General features: G+C 40.5%; 1 protein-coding gene across 2 annotated transcripts in view; it reads left to right on the top strand.

Moving 5' to 3' along the window:
- The first annotated feature begins 2,113 nt into the window (after positions 1 to 2,113).
- The window catches only part of tmtc3 (transmembrane O-mannosyltransferase targeting cadherins 3), a 30,770-nt gene continuing 24,442 nt past the window's right edge, over positions 2,114 to 8,441 (top strand). For both annotated transcript variants that reach the window (XM_067235051.1, XM_067235050.1), the window contains exon 1: positions 2,114 to 2,170. The gene's annotated coding sequence lies outside the window, so the exon portion shown is untranslated. The remainder of the gene's footprint in view (positions 2,171 to 8,441) is intronic.

Genomic DNA, 8,441 nt, shown 5'->3' with positions numbered 1-8,441 from the left:
TAGATCCTAACCAGCTCTCTCCAAAAAGGTATCACAACACAAGAAAACATGTTCTAAATTCGGAATATTTGTTTCACAAAACACAGTTAGGCCTATATTCCTTCTTAATGTGTATATTAGACAATGCCTGCAAAGAAACTCATGTAATGTTAACATTTCAAAATGTTTTAGGTTCAAATGTAGCCCTGAAGCTTTTGAAAACTGGTTGACAGAATGTAAGGCTAGCAAAATCAGTTGTTCTTTTTTTAGAAACACACTTTTGTCGTCAGCAAACTGACTTATTATTATTTGTCTATCAGACACTGTTAAACCTTCAATACCATTGTTTTTAATCAATATAGATAACAGCTCCGCAACCATTACAAATAATAGTGGGGAGCTGCCACCTCCCTGACGGATCCCGTGCCAAAAACCGCTACTGATGTGGAACATGTTCCATCTAAAATATAGGCTGATGTTGTCATACTCATAATTTTAGTCAGAATATGAGTCTGATACCGCTCCGTTGGGCTGTGAGTATGGGGCGTGTTTCAACCGAACCCAGAAAAAAATGCCTCTTTGCTCAATTGGATAGACCTACAACCAATCAGAGCAATGTAGTGTTTGTTGAAAACGAATTCAACCCAAGCGCTCTTTGGTGACGTGGTTGATTAGGTTACTGTTGATCATCTGTCCATCATCGTATAAAGCCCGCCCTGACAATTTGATTGGTCCGAACAGCTCTTGTTCAGACATAGTTTTTCCCCAACCGAGCGATCCCAGACCCAACTTCCCGACCAAATTTTTTTGTGGGCAGGGCTAATCTCGGCTGGCACCCAGGCTATCTAAAATAGGCTTATATTACTAAAAACCAAGTGAAAGTAAAGGAATACTATACAGTACTAATAGCATTGATTTTCGTAAAGTTCACATGATGTAAGCCTATCTGCTTCCTGATCGGAGTTGTACCACAGTCTACCAGTTTTGTAACTCAACTGCAATGCCTTAGCTAACACGCTCGCGACTGGTTGTCGCAAAGTATTATTAACAGCTAGTTGCAAGCGTGCCAGCTTAGGAGCTAGGAACAAGGCGAGCCACTGTTCTCGCAAGACCGGAAGAGTCAGTCTGGAAAGATGGCGCGGTCCGTTTCGCGCTCTCGCTTGCCTCACTGCGCCAGTAGGGTCCAACTGCACCGCTCCCTCCTCGAGAGGGAGGTGGCGGTAATACCTTCGCTACACCTGAAAAGAGGGGCCTGAGGAGAGCGTTCCGGCTTCAGGGGTCTTAGGAGAGAGTTCTGGTTTAGAGGGGCCTGAGGAGGGAGTGCTGCAATTGGACCCTATTGGACTGCGCCACTGATTAATTTTCATGGAAATGAATGGGGACGCCATCTTTAAAGAGCAGGCTTTCTGTGTCTACTGTGTATAAGTCTAACCAGAATTCACTGCTTCAAGTCAGCCAGCGGCGCTGCATGAAGTCGAACACACACTGTAATTATTGTTTTATTTAGTCATCACTACAGCCTACAATTTGCTAGCAAGCTATGCCTTCGTCCTGCAGATGCATATTCCCTGGATGCCTACAAAACAGTTAGCTCTCCTTATTAAAATTCTCCAAGAATGATGAGCTTAAGAAGCGGTGGATTGATTTTGTGAAGAGCCACCTTAATGGAGAGCTGATGATCACCACCAACACCCGCCTCTGCAGTGAACATTTGACACGTGTTTTTTTTGTAGCGGTATTTGATAGTAGATAGTAGTGGGCGTGGTTTCAGTGCCCTCCGCGGACACACCCTTTAGTGTTTGAGAGCAGAGAATACTGCTTATTCTTTCAACAGTTTTATAACTTATTTTATTTACTTGGCGATTATTTTAATTATTCCAGTTGGTTGGGTGGTTATTGACACATTTTTATGTGGTGTGACAAACTCAGAACACATTTATTGTTAACTTTAATGGTAAATATATATTTATTTTAGCATAATGATACATTGTTCAGAGACAGTTGGTCAGTGGGACCACTAGACTAGGTTATGAAAAACCTCAACATTATAAACAAATATTATAGAAGTTTATCAATGTTGTCTATTTGATTTCACCTTCTACACGGTACTACTTAATGTGAACCGGAAGTGGTAAGATTATTCATGGATATCAAGGAAACTGGAATGACAATCTCCGAGTAACATTCTAACGTATGTTTCAAAATTTTATTCTGAATGTCAACTGAGTTTTTGCTCCATATGATTGTGTAGATTTTTAAGTAAATTGTCTATATTGATGTGATTGAATACAAGTTTTACAATGCCAAAGGTCAACAGGCAAGGAACAACGAATGGCTGGTTGATTGAAACGCTAGCTAGCTCTTAGCAGTAGAGATACTAGCTCCCAGTCGACTCAACAGTACGTAGTCGAGGCTCATTCCTTAACGAGACTAGTTAGCTAATGATGTCCAAGTTGCTGCTATATGCATAGCTAGCTCTGTATCAGACAGTGTTTTGCATATTTGTGTTAACATACGACAGAATAATAATTTACTCCACACTCTTTAGGTACTTACAGATAGATAACACGTTTAGATCACGGGCTACATTAAGAGTCATACTTCAGATTCAGTAGAGTAGTGGGAGCTTGAACATTGTCTAAGTAGTACGCGTTGCCAGCTACGCCGTTTGCGTTAACGTACTGAAAATGAAATACAGAGATACAATTGTCATAAGTATTCACACCCCTGAGTGCATCAACAATTACGCTGACATGTTTGGTGCTTTGCCTGGCATTCCATTGATTAAACCAGGGTGACAAGCGGATATGACAAAACACACACACAAGCTAAATGACTGAAGGATCACTACCAACTGAAGGGATCACTACCAAACCATCTGCTCGTACTTTGTGTTCGTTTTCGGCATGGTATAAGTCACTGCTTGTTTTTCCTGACCAATGTATTGTTGAGTTGTACTCGGAGTCAGACAGTGTTAGTCAGGTAGATACGATGGACAGAACTGTACATTCAACATCAACGTGACCTAAAAAAGATTTACAATGTACTATTTGCTACAGGATTACCCAGGAAAGTCTTCTAAATGTAGATTCACTGAAAGCGGTAAAGCCAGACCAATTGTTTATAATATCCAAAAATGAAAAGCAAAGCCAACATTTACAAAAGTCTATGTTTACTTACTTACTCATGGAATTGCATTGTTAAAAGTGTTCACTGAGGCTCGTTTAGAAGGATACATTCAGAAAAAGCCTGGTTTGTTCAAACAAGCTTTAAAATAATGTCTGCCTTGATGCAACTGAGGTTGTATTTAAAAAATGTAAATATTTGGCAGATAAATGTTGTTTGTTGTTGCTTAAAGCTTACCATCTAAGTATCTTAATTTGTATCAAGACCAAAAACATCCATATTGTTCAGATGTGCAGTCATTTAGTCAACTGATTACATTTAGACTGAAGGGTGTACACATGTGATTTTAAACATGTGAGATAAACAATATATCTACCAGTGGGTCTAAATAGTTTATGTGGGCATAAGGTCTGACTTAAGCAGGGAACATAGAAAACCCCTCCTTTGGTGATGGATTGATGGCAGTGAAATCTTTTCAGTGTAATGATTGAAAATTTTGGCTGAAATCTTATGTCAGCTGTCTCTTTGACAGTGCTTTCCACCCAGCAATCCTTGGTAGATTTGTAGTGCGCAGAGCCTGTGATGCAGTCGGTGATTAAGATGTCAGTGAAACACCATACAGATTCCTTGAACTCTAGATAGTGCATAGTGCCTGTGATAAAGTTGGTGGCACACACAGATTCCTGGAATTATAGATAGGGCACAGTGCCTGTGATGATGTCTATGATGACATTTCTCCTTTGAGAAAGCAGCTGAATATCGGTTGTAAAAGCAAAAAAAAAGCTTAACCCTTGTGCTGCCTTCGGGTCACATGACCAGACGGTTCGCAACGAACCATCGCTTTTTACCCAAACAAAAACTAATAAAAAGCATTTTCTTTTAACCTTTGCGATGTGGGGGGTCTGAGACAGCCCGACGGTTAAAAGAAAATGCTTCACTTTGTTTTTGTATGCAGTAAAGTTGTCGCATATATATTTATTCATATATATTTATTATTATTTATTTTCCCACCCTATCTTGTCCTTCAGTTTTTGCACTACATAGACAATGTCGGTGTTAAAAGGTTCGTCTTGGTCACGATTGCGTTGCTTGTATTGGATATTACACGGTTTAGGTTTAATGTAATTTATTTTGAGAAAAGAAAACAGTGGCTAAGTAGCTATCCACAGTCACCAACGTCATTAACATCACAACGTCACAAACCCGCGTGCGATTACCTATTACCTACCTTGACCTTATTCCTCCCACTTTTTTCATCTTTTTGCATTTCCGTTCAGGGTTCTAAATTAACTTTTTTGATCACCAGCCAATTTGGCTGGTAACTTTCTAAAGTTACCAGCCAATCAGAATTTCCACTAGCCAAATTCTTTCCGGTGAAAATAAGAACAATTATGAGTTTCACTGAATGCATTTGATCATTTTATTAACATTGTTGGCATGAAAAACACAGAAAATTAAGTAAAATTAAGCACAGAAGTATGATGCAAGGGTATGTGAAATCACCAACACGTGACTAAGTAAGGACACGATTTATTGTAAATGGCTAAAATGTCCATTCGCGTCATGATGAGATTGACTCCTGCCCATGCATTTACAGTAACGTTTTGTCCTAAGCAGGCATTAATTCAACTGACCTAATATACTCTTTATTAAGAACAATGTATTTACATTACACCAGACTGTGTCAGTAAGCAACATAGTTTTTCTTATGCGTAGACTACATGCGGCAATCCTTACAAAACATGACAACATTTTCATTGTCAAACACAAGCCATTCCCGACCCGTCAGCCATTTGGCATTACATTTTCTTTTCTTAGTTTCTCTAGTGCTATCAATATCCTCATCCCCTGCCTCGTTCCTTTTCTCGCCCCCAGAAGTTTGTCCTAACCACCGCCGCATTAACCCTTGTGCTGCCTTCGGGTCACATGACCCAAAGGTTCATAACGAACCATCGTTGTGTTTACCCAATTTTACCCAATACAAAAACAAATAAAAATTATTTTATTTTAACCGTTGCAATGTGGGGGGTCTGAGACAGCCCAACGGTTAAAAGAAAATGCTTCACTTTGTTTTTGTATGCGGTAAAGTTGTCGCAATACAACGGTGGGTCACAATGACTGATGGGTCAGAATGACCCGAAGATAACACAAGGGTTAAGTTAACTTTTTACTTTACTTTACTACTCTAGCTAGCTCTTATTACCTCCAATGATCCTCTATGCTTCGTTTGACTTCTTCCTTGTGTTTTCTGGTGGACGCTCCGTTCGTTTCCACGGTTTCTCGCGCCGGTTTCACTTCAACTGCGCGCAGCCAATGGGCGTATAAAACGTAATCACGTAGCATTACGCCACAGTGTTCATGGGAAACTTAAGAAGTACTGCCAGGGGGATAAATGACCGAGAACCATGCCGAGAACAGAGCCTTATGTTTCATTCATCTAATGCCTCATGTATCACCGGCCAAACTGGCTAGTGAGTTTTTATTAACACCCGCCAAAATGAATTTTAACCCGTATTTGGCGGGTGTTAATTTAGAACCCTGTTTCCGTTGTATTGGCACTTCTTGTTTACCGGGGATATCATTCAATTCAATGGAGAACTGCCGAGAAGTCCCACTGCTAAAATATTAACCCTTGTGTTATCTGCGGGTCATTCTGACCCATCAGTCATTGTGACCCACCGTCGTATTGCGACAACTTTACCGCATACAAAAACAAAGTGAAGCATTTTCTTTTAACTGTTGGGCTGTCTCAGACCCCCAACATTGCGAAGGTTAAAATAAAATTATTTTTATTCGTTTTTGTATTGGGTAAAATTGGGTAAACACAACAATGGTTCGTTATGAACCTTTGGGTCATGTGACCCGAAGGCAGCACGAGGGTTAAATAATTAGGTCGATTTGTGCCAGATGTGCTATGTTCGTGTGCTACAAGTCAGCAATACACCCTTACACTGGATGGCTTGAAAACGACTTTTAAGTGTTTATCAAATTCGTTTGCCGGTCAGATCGCTGCCCTGCGCTCTGCTGCGATAAGTTACATTAGCCACAAACATAAGATGCTCTAACAATTTCACTGCAGGGCATATGCATTTGCTATACTTTGTTTGAAAGCTTAGGTCCTCTAGAATTTGAGATTCCCCCGCAAAACCGACCAGCTAACATTGTTAGCAGTAGAATGTTAGCTTCTTGTTTATCTACTTGAGGCTCTAGTTTTTACATCAGGTCTCTGCTATTAGCCATAAACTGCAAATGTATGAGTGACAAATCACACAAATTATGCTGTAATAATAAATAGTAACAACTTTTTCATCGAGGGTCTTTAGTACAAGCTTTATGCAACGTGTTAAAACTTACAGTTAGGTCCATAAGTATTTGGACATCAGGGCTCAACATTAACATTTTTTGGCACTGGCACCACCGGGCCAGTGGGTTTGAAACTTACTGGCCCCAAGACAATTTTTACTGGCCCCCCCTCCAAAAGTTGTAATTTATCATTGTTACAACAAAACAAAAGACTTCTAAGTTGTGTTATTCTGTTAACATGTTTAACCATTTATTAAACACATCCTGGATATAAAAAGAACAAAAATGAAATCACATTTCTAGTGATAAAAAATAAAAAGGTAATAGTCAGCAAAACAATTGACTTTTAACCTCAAACATGACGTGCTCTCTTCCCCGCTGACAGCCATCTCTGCACAACTCTGTCAGGCTGAAACTGAAACCTCTGGTCTCTCAATGCTAATATATAAAAGCTTCCATAGCATTTCTTCAGTATGATACTAAATACCCAAGTCGACACCATTCTTCTGCTGCAGTTCAATGGCCTGGGGAACGAGGTGAACAGCTGGCCCGTCTTAATTACGTGATATGCCGTTGTTATAAGTCGTGCAATAACACGATGGGCATCTACATTTAAATTCCTGACCAGCATGGTCAACGGCCTGGAAGATGGATTGTCAACCATCCGCTTAGCTGTCACGCAAACCAGGTGCTGTCTGCTAGCATGGCTGGTCAGGGATTGTTTTCGAAAATTGTCGGTGCCTGTGTAAAAAGATCCACTTTTGTCTGCTTTAGACGGGAACATACGACAGACGACACAGTGCATCTTCGTTCCATAAATAAATATGCTTCCGTTTGAGCTCGTAGCTCTACTTTGCCACCATCGTCACTTTATTGTCTCGCGCCAGTTGTTAAAAATTTATGGAGATTAGAGAATTACAATTTGACAACCACTCGTCACTCACTACTCAACTCTTGATTTGCCAACTGTGCGCCCCACAAGCTGAAGTTATTTATGCATTTAGCAAAACATATGAAGGATGTTAAATTTTACAATGCGAATTTTTTTTTTCAATCAATAATTTGTAGTGGCCCGATCGGGCCAGTGAGTTGCCAGTTTAAGTGTCCCGACGTTACTTTTTACTGGCCCCGGGCCATCGGGCCATCGTTATTGTCGAGCCCTGGACATTGACACAATTTTCATAATTTTGGCTCTGTATACCACCACAATGGATTTGAAATGAAACAATCAAGATGTGCTTTAAGTGCAGACTTTCAGCTTTAATTTCAGAGTATTTACATCCAAATCAGGTGAACGGTGTAGGAATTACAACACATTTTATATGTGCCCCCCCCCCCTTTTTAAGGGACCAAAAATAATTGGACAAACTAACAATCATAAATCTAATTGTCACTTTTAATACTTGGTTGCAAATCCTTTGCAGTCAATGACAGCCTGAAGTCTGGAACCCATAGACATCACCAGACGCTGGGTTTCGTCCCTGGTGATGCTCTGCCAGGCCTCTACTGCAACTGTCTTCAGTTCCTGCTTGTTCTTGGGGCATTTTCCCTTCAGTTCTGTCTTTAGCAAGTGAAATGCATGCTCAATTGGATTTAGGTCAGGTGATTGACTTGGCCATTGCAGAACATTCCACTTCTTTGCCTTAAAAAACTCTTTGGTTGCTTTCGCAGTATGCTTCGGGTCATTGTCCATCTGCACTGTGAAGCACCGTCTTATGAGTTCTGAAGCATTTGGCTGAATCTGAGCAGATAATATTGCCCGAAACACTTCAGAATTCATCCTACTGCTTTTGTCAGCAGTCACATCATCGATAAATACAAGGGAACCAGTTCCATTGGAAGCCATACATGCCCACGCCATAACACTACCTCCACCATGCTTCACTGATGAGGTGGTATGCTTTGGATCATGAGCAGTTCCTTCCCTTCTCCATACTCTTCTCTTCCCATCATTCTGGTACAAGTTGATCTTGGTCTCATCTGTCCATAGGATGTTGTTCCAGAACTGTACATGCTCTTTTAGATGTTTTTTG

This window comes from Osmerus mordax, chromosome 4 (assembly GCF_038355195.1).
Source record: "Osmerus mordax isolate fOsmMor3 chromosome 4, fOsmMor3.pri, whole genome shotgun sequence".
NCBI lineage: Eukaryota > Metazoa > Chordata > Actinopteri > Osmeriformes > Osmeridae > Osmerus > Osmerus mordax.
Note: the sequence above shows the minus strand (reverse complement) of the source record. Positions and strands in the feature narration are given on the sequence as shown.